The sequence below is a fragment of the Ambystoma mexicanum genome, chromosome 4q (genome assembly GCF_040938575.1).
Source record: "Ambystoma mexicanum isolate Mex_15411 chromosome 4q, UKY_AmexF1_1, whole genome shotgun sequence".
In the NCBI taxonomy this organism is placed as follows: domain Eukaryota; kingdom Metazoa; phylum Chordata; class Amphibia; order Caudata; family Ambystomatidae; genus Ambystoma; species Ambystoma mexicanum.
In genome coordinates this window covers 969,279,821-969,292,146 of record NC_090928.1, presented here as the reverse complement: position 1 = coordinate 969,292,146, position 12,326 = coordinate 969,279,821, and the positions used below count along the sequence as shown (strand labels likewise).

At 47.9% G+C, this 12,326-nt stretch overlaps 1 protein-coding gene across 1 annotated transcript in view; it reads left to right on the top strand.

Moving 5' to 3' along the window:
* The window catches only part of LPGAT1 (lysophosphatidylglycerol acyltransferase 1), a 784,790-nt gene that overhangs the window by 429,680 nt on the left and 342,784 nt on the right, over nt 1-12,326 (top strand). The gene's annotated exons all lie outside the window — the stretch shown is intronic.

Genomic DNA, 12,326 nt, shown 5'->3' with positions numbered 1-12,326 from the left:
CATTACTTTGCAATGGACCTTAAAACATGCACAACACAAAGTTGCATAAAATCATGGTGAAGGAGATGAAGAGGAAGGGGTATGGGGACGGAGGCAGGGTTACATGTATATTCATTTTTAAATCTGCATGCACGACAAATAACTAGGAAAACCATCAAAAAACACTTGTGAAAATGGGCTTCTCGTCACACGTCGCAATGAAGCTCTTGGTAAAATATAAAGTTAGTATTTTTAGTACTTGGACAGTTAAATAGGGTCTACAACGATAAAAAAAAACCGGAATATTTTGTTATGGCAATTGGGGATTCCAAACCACAGATATAACTGCTATTTTGTTACCCAAACCATACAAACACTTTTCTTTCTTTTGTCCATTTCCCAAATAGAACTTCAATGAACTAGCACTTTTTTGTTGTTTTGTTTGTTGTTTTGTTTATTGTATATTGATTGAAAACAAGTTTCAACCTTAACAATACACAATCTTATACAATATCGTGTAAAATCCAAAGACTTGAAATAATCATGCCCAAAATCTTACAATACACAATTTGCGTTCGTAAATCAAAACACATAAAAATTCAGTCGCAATTGGTACATACATGAGACTAGTCCAAGTGTTGTGGAAATATGCCTAGAAAGCCACTCAACATTACCCCGAGAATATCTAAATTAAATGCACTAAAACACAGCAAATTGAAATACCTTTTTAGCTCAAGGTTAGATGGTCCATAAAACCCAGCACACAAGTGCCACTGATGTGGGGTAACAACTAAAGCACCTCAACCAAAGGTTTTCACTCTCAACAAATCCAAGGTTATGAACGTGAGAGCTGAAGTATAAAATACATAACCACATCAGATATGTACAGTAAAAAAGCAAATGCTTCAGAGTTTAACATTCTTTAGCATTTTGCATTTTTACAATAACGGCAATGGATTAACTGAGGATTTATCTCTTTGCATTTCCGAAGAATTTCCCAAATTGGGAATACAACCATCTGAAACCCATCAAATCCATTTATGCACTCGGGCTAGGAAAAATCTTTAAATACGGTGCCACGGTACCCAAAGGTTTATGCTCATAGTTTGTGTTCTAGCGACTCGTATATATAATAACTATCGCTGAGCACCAATCTTGTTGGTATGAGGCCAATTTAACCTTTTCCGGGTTATCCCTGAAATCCATATGGGACAAATCAATGTTTAATAAAATCTTACTACAGAAATCCCAGAATTAATTAATTAATTGCCTTTTTCCCCATTTTTGGTTAAGAGAGTTCCCAACTCTTTTTATATAGGTTATTAGGGCACGGATTTAAGAGCTTAGAATAAAATTGTAGGTATTTCCATATAGCTCTTATTCACATAGAATCCAACCCTAATTCAAAACGAATCACGATTGAGGGGACAGCATTAGGAATACTTAACACCATTCACCATATAATGCTTTCCAGCTTATCGAGTATGTCCAGCACCCAATCCTGTGAAGTAACTATGCATTATATTAATTTTGGGATAACCTTTCCCCTCATAGAATTTAACTAAAGGTATCCGGAAATGTAAAGTACGTACTTATGTTTTTCATCTGAACCATGAGGGCGTCATATCCACTAATGTTGTTTGCCTGGCTTTCCGATGATGGGAAATCCCAAATAAACAAGATCTACTATCTCTAAAGAGTCATCATTCAACTTCCACCTGAAACCAAACCTGCGTCTACGAGCAAGTCAATTGCAGAATCTTAGTTTTTCTTGTTTTAATTTTGAATGACTTGAATTTTTCATACTCTGAAAATGAATTGAGAAGGCATTGGAGGCCTACCGGGGTGCAATCTACCAATAGAAAATCATGGGCATATGCAAGCCACGCTAGGCACCAGGATCGTAGTCTGGGAGAAATATACAAAGCCTGTTGCACCCACTCATCCACATCGGAAAACAGACTATGTAAAATATTTGAGATGGTCTCCCTTCTGATTTAATAGTACTTGCACATTTGACTGCAGAGTCCAATGATGAGTCTCAGGAGTCTCAATGGGATTCCCCATTTTTGCAATTTCGACCATAGATTATCACGTCTGACCAAATCAAAGATAGAGGATAAGTTACTGGCGGCCACAAATATGGTCTCATATTTTTGAGGTAGGATAACTCTTGCAGGCATCTCAAAATAAAACCATTAAGGTTTGTGCAATGTTGTGTACATTTGAGGCTTATTGAGCCTACCTGCCTTAATTGCCCAGAATTCCAGATGTTGTAGAAGAATAGCTCAAACACCTTGCTACCTGCATTCAAGATAATTGTGCGATAGTTATTCAGATCTGACCCCAACCCCTTTTTAAACATGGGAATGATGTAATATAGAAGCCCACGTAGAAGGATCACCTATTAAAAAAAAATCCATTGGGCAGCTTAGTATGTCCTGGGCCCTGGAATGATGTGCTGTACTTATGTGATAAACTCCCTTATGGTTTATTACTGTATCCCCTGCAGTGGTGGTCCACGCCTCTGATTTACCCTTAAATGGGGGAGGGGGAGTGTACCTTGCTCATCAGCATACAAGTCTCAAAAAGACTCACCCAATCAGACGTTAATGCAGAGTTAATTTGTAATTTTGCCTGCCCAGCGTATAATGAAATAACCGCTCTCCAGAAGTTCCCTGAATCCTTATTCCTAAGAATTAAGAATCTCTGGCATATTTTCTGTTTGTCAACATTGAAAGTGTTTTGTTTCCGTTCATAACTTGTAATCTGTTATTTTAACATTAACCTGATTGACTGCACCCACATTCCAAGAAACTCAAATTTTCTTGGCATTTAATTCCAAGTTAACAGAACGGTTATCCGGACCTCTGTGGAAATGGAGATCCAAAACGCACTGGAACATATTAGGGTCACTCCAGACTGTTTGCACAACCTGCAATATCTTATATTAACTAAATAAATACTCCTCTACAAAGACGTATTTTCAATGTAATACAGGAATCCGTATGCGCCCAGGTTGGTGCTGCCATCTAGTGCACATTTTTTGATAAACCCCTAAAAGGGAACATTTCCGGGGGGGGGGGGCGAAATCAGATTTTAATGAAATCTGAAAGCCCAGCCATATGGCAGTTGTTACCCATTTCTCCATGGGGATCCTGGCAAAGGCTTGGTGAATTTGATCTTTTGAGCCAGGCATCCTATTACAATGGAGCTGGACTTTTGATAGATCCCTGATATTGCATCTGCTCGGACATCTAAGGTACAGTTTACATGGTTGTGCTTGCTGCTATTAAAATCTCGAAGAGTCTAAAAAGCATTCTGTTGCTGTTTTTTCCCTTTTTTTAAATCTCAGGTTTGCAACATTTATTCCCTACATTGTGTGGCTTATTGTGATAACCCATTTCATTCCAGTCAGTTATTGTTTTGCACATACTTCAACAAGTTTGTTGGTATGCTTTTTCCATCTTCTCCCTGTTTCTTGTTTGCTTGGTTTGGATTTGCTATGCATTGAACAAACTTTTTAGATCCGACTAGTCAGTTTCCAGTGTTAATTTGAGGCTGGAGAGAACACGGAAAGGGAACTATGATGATGATGTAATGATGAAGTAAATGGGACATCTTAAGTTTACTTTCTCATTTTTTTTTTAAACTGCATTAGTACCTGCTCTCTTCAGTCTTGGGTGCCAATATGTCTTTTTAGTTCTTTTATGGGGTTGGGTTGTGCGGTGGTCTATGCGCTCCACTCACAGACAGCTTTGATAGGTTTTCAGTAGTCAGTACTTTACGTGCTTTGAGCAGCCTGAGTAGATGCTAATTGCGAATATAATTGAACAGAGTCCTACTAAATAAAAGTACATTTGGGATATTGTTGCAACCACAAACCAAGAACAGTTTAACCAAATCAATCAAAACCAAAAAATGCTGTTGTCTCCAGGATGTGCAACAATAAATTCATAATTAGATCCCCCATAAGAGTATCTTGTCCACCTGAATCTGTAATGCAGCTGGAACCAGCGCTACAAAATGGCTGCAAGGTGACCCCATTTGAATCAAATTAACTCACAGGTTTCACCTACACAATTATCCCACGCAAAGAAATGTACCCTAAAAATCCATGCAGATGGAAGTGTCGTTCCCCAACGAAACTAACGAGCACACTCCACAAATACTTTTTCTGTATTAACAGGTAGTGTGGAGACTATTTGTGGTGGTTCTGGAAACGGGCTTTTGCTTTTTAATTCTTTTTTTTATAACATTTGTGGGTTAGCTGTCACTTAAGTTAATAAAAGAAGCCAGTGCTCAGAACTTGCAACTGCCACTAGCTATTGGCCAATCATAGACTGTTGGTGAGTAAGAAGTTGTGTATGTGTAGAATTGAGGTGCAAGTATATTATTATGGCTTGCCAGTAAATTGAAATCCCCCTGTAACCACCGAACAACGCATGCTGGGAAGTCTTTGCAGTGCTCGTAATAAAATAATTCCAAAATGCTTATAATTTAACCATGTAATTATCTGCAGCTGTAAATTAATCATCGCAGCACATTCTCTTGTAACACAAACGGCACCAAAGGCCATATATGTTATGTTATGTGTTTGTCCTCTGCAATGCTAAACATGATACTGAATACCCAAATACAGAAGCAGCATAGCACATACACCTTAAACCAATATCACCAATTCTACAGTTCACACCAGCTGCACAGACTACTCTTTCATACAACCTGCACAGCGCCAAAGACCATACAGATAGCATGTTGTTCTTGAAGCACTAAACTCAAATCAGCCATCACTAACTGCACCACACTGACTCTCATCCATCCCAGTGGTAATCAAATGGCATTTGGCAGTCTGGTCCTATGAAGCTTAGCAAATTACTTGGCACAACACTGTACCTTCCCACTACATATACAGGCAAAAAAACACGTTGTGTTGTACATGTGCCCTAGAAAGTTACATATAATAAAGATTGCCCACGCTTACAGCTCAGGAAGTCTTCATTCTATTAAAGACAAGGAGGCAAGGTTTATGCTTTTTACTTTCTTTATTGCTGCCATGCCAGCAATTTAAAACATGACCTTTCAAACTGAACATTTATGGTTTTACTTAATACCCTTGAGAAAATCAAAATCCAATAAGTTTAAAGTTCAAAACCAAATTTCAGGCCAATATCCCAGGGTACTACGAGCCTCATTATCCTCGGGGGGGGGGGGGGGGGTGGGGGGTCTGGTAGTCCTGACCTTCTGTCATCCACCTATTAGTAGCTCGAAGTGGGGTATTAGAGCCAATAGCCCCAGGTCCATTCCTCTTTCTTTGCCATCAATGTCCTTGACCCTGCACGTCGAATGTCCTTTGAAAACGAATACTCCTCCTGATCGGTACTGTGAACTGCTCCTCAGAAGCAATTAACTCTTTGGTCCAACAGGAAAACTTGTAACCTCGTACTTCGATTCTGAATCCATTAAAAGCCTTCAGGCTGTCGTCTGGTCGTCTCCTGCAAGAAATGGAGAACTTATGAGGGCGGGAATGTACTAAGGCTTAACACAAGATGCTTTACATGTCAAGTTAAGATTTTGCCATTCTGGATGGTATATAATGCTCGCCTCCTTGTCTTTAATATAATGAAGACTTCCTTAGCTGTAAGCGTGGGCAATCTTTATTCTATGACAAGACAGGAGGCTCGCTTGATGCTTGTTCAAAGCTTGCTACCACCCTATTCGTTAATTCTGACACAGGCTTGAAATAACATTTCGACTCAGAGGACCAATCTGCTGACTTCATTATGTCCTGAAGTGAAACGCCTGCTGCGAAAGCTCTAGAAGCTATAGCCCCCTAGCCGAATGTGCGGCAAATACAAACAAGTTTATCCCTGCCCACTGCATTACTTCTCTCACCCATCGAGCAATCGTTGCTGTTGCCACCACATGAAAGGGCTTCCTGCGCACTATAAGCAGTTGGGTCACTCCCTGTGGTCTAAGATGCGCTGTTGCTTCCTCATAATCTTTAATGCATTGTGCTACAAATAGTTTCCTTTTCTCTGTGAAGTAAGGGTATGAGATAGTTCTTGAATCTGTTTTCGTTCTTTTAGCAATGGTAAAAGCTACTCCCTCCGGATAAAATATCTTTCCATCTATTTCGAGAGCTTTGACGTCCGACACTCTGCGACATGCCACCAGACATAACATTGCCAGTTTACCCTAATTTTGAATGGGAAAGACCCTAGTTTCCTGGCCAACAAAGCATATTTGGGTTCTGGTGGTCTCTTAAGCTTCATCCCTCTAAGAACCCTCAGGACCGCTGAGTGTTCCTCTACTGAGCCCCCTTCTACTCTATCGTGACCTGCTGAAACTGCTGATCTGTCTACTCCTACCATTCTGAAGGCGCAGCCTTCCTGAAATTTAATCGCCAGGAAATTAAGGACATGTACTACGGGGGTTGAAATGGGATCCAAACTATGTTCTGTACACTCCAGTCTGCTACATTGTTCTGGGTCCTTGGAAGGTATTCTGCCGTAACCGCATTCCTGTTCCGCAGGCAGTAATGCCAGAAGTCCTTCATCAGTTCTGCTAACATTTTGGAATTGGTCCCACCCAGCTTGTTTAGGTATTGAATGGCCGAGATGTTGTCCATCTTGAGCAGTACACAACACTTTACTATCTTTTGTGAAAGCGCGAACCGCAAAAGACCCTGCTAGTAGGTCGAGACAGTTTATGTGCAAACTCGACTCCTCCTCTGACCACTTTCCTCCTGTTTCTAAGTACTCGCACAGGGCCCCAGAACTTGATCTGCTCGCATCTGACTCTATAATCAGATCTGTGATGTCAACAAAGATCGCTCGGCCGTTCCAGGCCTCCATATTCTGTAACCACCAATGCAGCTCTCTGAGGGCTTTGTGGTCTAAACTCACTCGCTGGTGGCAACTTAACCCTCCCTGCAGGTGTCTGATCTTGAGTCTCTGGAGCGCCCGATAGTGGAGTGGTCTGGGAAATATCGCTTGGATGGAAGATGCCAGCAGGCCCACTACTCTGGCTAGACTCCGAAGCAAAATAACTCTCTTCGCTATCACTGATCTGTGCACCTTCTTGATCGCTCTCACTTTGTGTCCTGGGAGCTCGAGGGTCGCCTTTACGGTGTCGATCGTAAAACCTAGGAACTCTATCCTCTGAACTGGTAGTAGCTGCGACTTGTCTAGGTTCACTAGGAAGCCGAGCGAGGAAAGGAGTCCGAAAATCCATTGAACGTTCCTTGTGAGCATTGCTTTGTCTGGCCCTAACACGAGGGTGTTGTCTAGGTAGATAATACGGATTCCTCTTTCTCTTATGGCTGCTGCCACAGGCTTCATCAGCTTGGTGAATGCCCAAGGCACGGATGCTAGGCCAAAAGGGAGACTTGTGAATCGCCATATCTCTCCGTTCCACCGGAAGCACAGATATTTCCGAAAAGCTGTTGCTATTGGAATCGTGAGATAAGCATCCTTGAGATCCAGACGCGCCAGCCAGTCTCCCGTACGCAGGAGATCTCAGAGCAGATGGATACCTTCCATCTTGAAATGGTTGTACCCCAGCCATTCGTTTAAACTCTTCAAGTTTATGACTGGTCTTCTCTTTTCTCCAGCATGGGGTCTGGCATGGATTCACATGCTCATGAATATTCCCCGTCGTCAGGCCGGGAATCCTCGGTATAGAAAAAAATCAGTATCAGTTTCGTTTCTGATCTGTCTTTCTTAGTAGTAACCAATCACTGGTCTCTGGGTCATACTGCCATCTCCCTAAGCCCCGCCTCTGGCAGCCATCCTCAGATTTTTACCGCATGTTCAAGTGTTGGGAGTCCTCGTGCTGTAGCTCTCAAGCTTTTGCTGCGTTTTCACGCTTTTTCAGGAGATTTTTCTCATTTTTCGGTTAAATAGAGTCTCAAGCTCCACCGTTTCTACGTCCGATCAACGGGGATCCGTTTCAGAGTTTTCTACACCCCTCATGGGTGAAGATTTTGTCGAGTTACGTTTTTGGAGGATTCCAGAAGTTCCGAGGCCTACCCCGGACATGGCCCAGGAGAAAGGAAGCTCGACGCCCTGGAAGCTGTTCAGGACCTGTCCTGGATGCCAGCTTCAGAATGTTTTCAAGGAGGACGAGCATTCGTTATGCCTCTACTGTCTCCATGAGGACAAGACGCACACAGAGAAGGACTGTGCCTTTTGTGGGAACATGTCGGAGCGGACCATGAAGGATCGCCACCTCCATCTCGCCAACTGGCTGGAAGGGAAGAGCCCGTCGGGCGAGAAGAAGAAAAAGAAGTCCGAGCGGTCTTCTAAGTCCTGTGAGGACGCCCCGGCAACGGGGGCCCAACAAAAGGCTAAGCACCGCGAGTCCGCGGGCACCGGGAGCACCGAACGGTCGGGCTCCTTGGCTGCCAGGCAGGGCGCATCCTCCCCGGCGCCATCAACCACGAGCCAACGCTCTGGCAAGGGTAAGAGGAAGTCCGAGAACCCGGCGAAGCTTCTGGAGAGGCCCCGGTCGATCTTGAAGATTCCGGCAGAGTGGGAGCGAGGCTCGGACCCTCCCCCCAAGGGGATGGCCCCAGGCATACAGAAGGTGACGATGGCCTTAATTCACCCTGCTAAGACCTCGATTGAGGATGTCGCTGCGGCCCTGGCTCAGCCTGTGGAGGCTACACCAGTGAAGGCGACCTCAGGACCCAGAGACTCCCTGCCACCGCGGAGGGAGTCGTCTTTCAGGCCCATTGAGAAGACCCCCACAAAGTCCTTGTTGGAAAAGGTGGGGGAGGGGCTGGTGGCCATCGTGAATACGGACACAACCTCTGAAGAAGAGCTCATCGAAGTCGTGGAAGAGGCCCAGCCCATCGGGAGGGATCCCGACGAGGGCGACGGTGACGCCGACGAGGCTCCTCAAGAGCCCTTGCGCCCGTCGTTTCCGGCGCCGCAGGACATTTTCGCAGCCATTTTGTCAGCAATTCAGTCCTTATGCTCGGAGATAAGACAAGGTTGCCCCTCCCCCCGACGGAGGTACCTGAGCCAGACCCGACAGGGGAACCGGAGCCAGGACCTTCGGAAATTCCACCGCATAAGAGGAGGACCCATCCTACGCGGCCTGCTCTGCCTTCCCCCCGGTCTACTATCCACGGGGATGATACAGGCACGGACATCGCTACGACAGGTACAGATGACGAAGGAGGCGACGACGGGACGTGTCCCTCGTCGCCCCCAGCTCGGGCGTCCCCGCCCGGCGAGATTGGATCCTTTCATGCCATGATTTCCAGGGCATCCAAGCTCTTCCAGCTCTGCCCAGAAGAGAAGAAGGAAGGGTTCCTTTAGCAACGGCGCAAGGCTAAAAGGAAGACGGTCCTCGCCGTACCGCTTCTTGATGACATCTGGGATGAGGGGCTCGCCCTCCTCAAGAACCCTGCCACGGCGCCGGCAAAGAGGGACCGGTACGAGAAGAAGTACCGGGTCCCCCGACGCGGCACCCTTGTGCCTTCGGGCGCAACCTACCCCGGATTCGGTCGTCTCGGCGGCGGCAAAGAAGAAAGCTGGGGGGCATCGGCCTCGACATCAACTTCCCCGCCGGACGGCGAGGGCAGGAAGCTGGACACGATGGGACGACGGATCATCTCATCCGCAGCGACGACTATCAAGGCGGCCAACGCCCTGGCTATCGTAGCCCGCTACGACAAGGAGTTGTGGTTCAAAATCGCCCATCTGTTGGACTTCCTTCTGGACGCCAAAAGGGCTGAGGCCCTTGAAATCCTACAGGAAGGTGAGATTGCTTCGGACCCCGCCATCACGGTGGCAATGGACATCGCCGACACCGGTTTCCGTCAGTTAGGCAACAGCGTTTGCTTGAGACGACGAGGATGGCTCAAGGCCACGGATTTCCGCCAGGACGTACAAACCAAGGTTTTGGACATGCCCTTCGACGGGAACAACCTGTTTGGGAGGGCGGTTGAGGAGTCCCTTCAGGCCATCAAGACAGACACAGAGACTGCCCGGGCACTGGGAGTGCTCCAACGACGACGGCCGTCCTTTCGGAGCTCCGAAGGCAGACGAGGTGCCTCCAAGGGATCCGGCAGTGGCTCCTCCACGTACCGCCAAGCGGCAAGATCTTCGCCCCAGGAAGCCTACAGGGGATGCGGCAAGTCAGGTGGTGCCCGTCGGCGTCGACAGGGAGGTCAAGGAGGCAAGGCGGCCTCCAAACAAGATCGAACCAACCGTGGGGTTGGGCCCCTGCCGAAGCACCCCGGTGGGAGGCCGGCTGGCGAGGTTCGTCAGCGTGTGGGAGTCCATCACCACCGACCGTTGGGTGCTGGACGCCCTGGCCCAAGGGAACGCCCTCGAGTTTCAGAAGAAGTGCCCTCGCGTTCCACCCGTGGCCAGGAAGGAAAATCACGTCCCTCAACTACAGTTGGAAGTAAGGGCGATGCTCAAGAAGGGTGCCATCGAGCTCGTCCCAAAGAGGTTTCGGGGCTCCGGAGTTTACTCAAGGTACTTCCTCGTAAAAAAGAAGACAGGAGGATGGCGCCCCATCCTGGACCTGCTACGACTGAACAAATACATCAAGGCACAGAAGTTCTGTATGCTGGGACAGCTGGAGGAGGGCGATTTCCTGTCGTCGTTGGACTTGGAGGATGCGTACTTCCACATCCCCATTCTAAAAAGACACCGAAAGTTCCTCAGGTTCATGGTCCAAGGTCGGCACTACCAGTTCAAGGCCCTCCTGTTCGGATTGAAGTCGGCACCCAGGGTGTTCACCAAGTGCCTCGCACCGGTGGTGGCGCTGCTGCGCCTACAGGGGATCCACGTCTACCCCTACCTGGACGACTGGCTCATCCGGGCAAGGACAAGGGAGCTCGCCGTGGAGCACACTGCGAAGACCGTCCAGCTGCTCACAGACCTGGGATTCTCCAACTTTCCAAAATCCCACCTGGTTCCATCGCAAGTCGCCCTGTTTCTGGGAGCCAAGCTCGACACAGTGGCGCGGCTGGCCTCGATGTCGGAGGAAAGGACCAGGACCATTCTGGGCAAGGTGCAGCGTCTGCTGGCCATGGACATGGCCAGGGTAAGATCTATCAAGTCCCTCCTCGGGATGATGTCCTCCTGCATTTATCTGGTGCGCCTTTGCAGGCTTCGGATGCGCCCCTTACAAGAGTTCCTCGATGCCCGCTGGGTCCAGTCGACGGGCAGCTTTGAGGACGGGATCCCTCAACGAGACGTTCCGTCAGGCGATCCGGTGGTGGGGTACCCGCTCCCATCTGTCGGCGGGCACGAACTTTCAGACCCCAGCTCACCAGGTGACGTTGACGACGGACGCCTCCCTGGAAGGTTGGGGAGCGCACTCCGAAGGTCTTCACGCGAGAGGCCTTTGGCTTCCAGAGGAGAAGTCACTCCACATCAACATCTTGGATCTCCGCGCAGTGTTCTGGGCCTTTCTTCCGTCCCTCAAGGGCAAGGTGGTGAGGATCTTCACCAACAACACCACCACAATGTTCTACATCCGGAAGCAGGGCGGAACCAAGTCCCCGGCCCTATCTAAGGAAGCCCAGGATCTGTGGCATTGGGCCGTCGCCCAACGGATGTTTCTGGTGCCTCTTCTTCTGGCAGGAATAAAAAACACGATAGCTGACTCGCTCAGCAGGGAGCTGCGCTCGTGCCACGAGTGGGAACTACACCAGGATCAAGTGGATCGACTCTTCGACGATGGGGCGAACCCCAAATCGATCTCTTCGTGATGCCGACGAATTTCAAGTGCCGGAGGTTCGCCAGCAGGTTCCCCCAGCCGAGGAGCATGGGCGATGCTTTCTCGTTCCCCTGGGACGGCCTATTTCTTTATGCGTTGCCTCCGCTGCTGCTCCGGCTCATCAACGAGCTCAAGAGGTCCTGGTGCAGGATGATCCTCGTCGCACCGGCGTGGCCGAGACAGATCTGGTTCCCGGACCTTCTGGACTGGTCAACGTCCACCCCAGTCAAGCTGCCGACGGACGCAGATCTTCTCTCCAGAGAAGGAGGCGCCATTCTTCACCAAAACCCAGAGTCGCTGAACTTGCAGGCCTGGCTCCTGCAGCACTAGAGTTTGGAGGGTACGACATCCCGGCCGACTGCAGAGAGGTTCTTGCAAAGGCCAGGGCATCCTCAACTCTCAAGTGCTACGGACATAAATGGAAGAGGTTCTCTGTCTGGTGCCGTGCACAGAATATTAACCCTCTGCGGATTACGGCCCCTCAAGTACTGCCGTACCTACTGTCGCTGGCCAAAGCTGGACTGGCTCACGCCTCCATCAAAATACATCTGGCTGCAATCTCTCGATATACCAGGACTACGGGACGGGCGTCCTTGTGG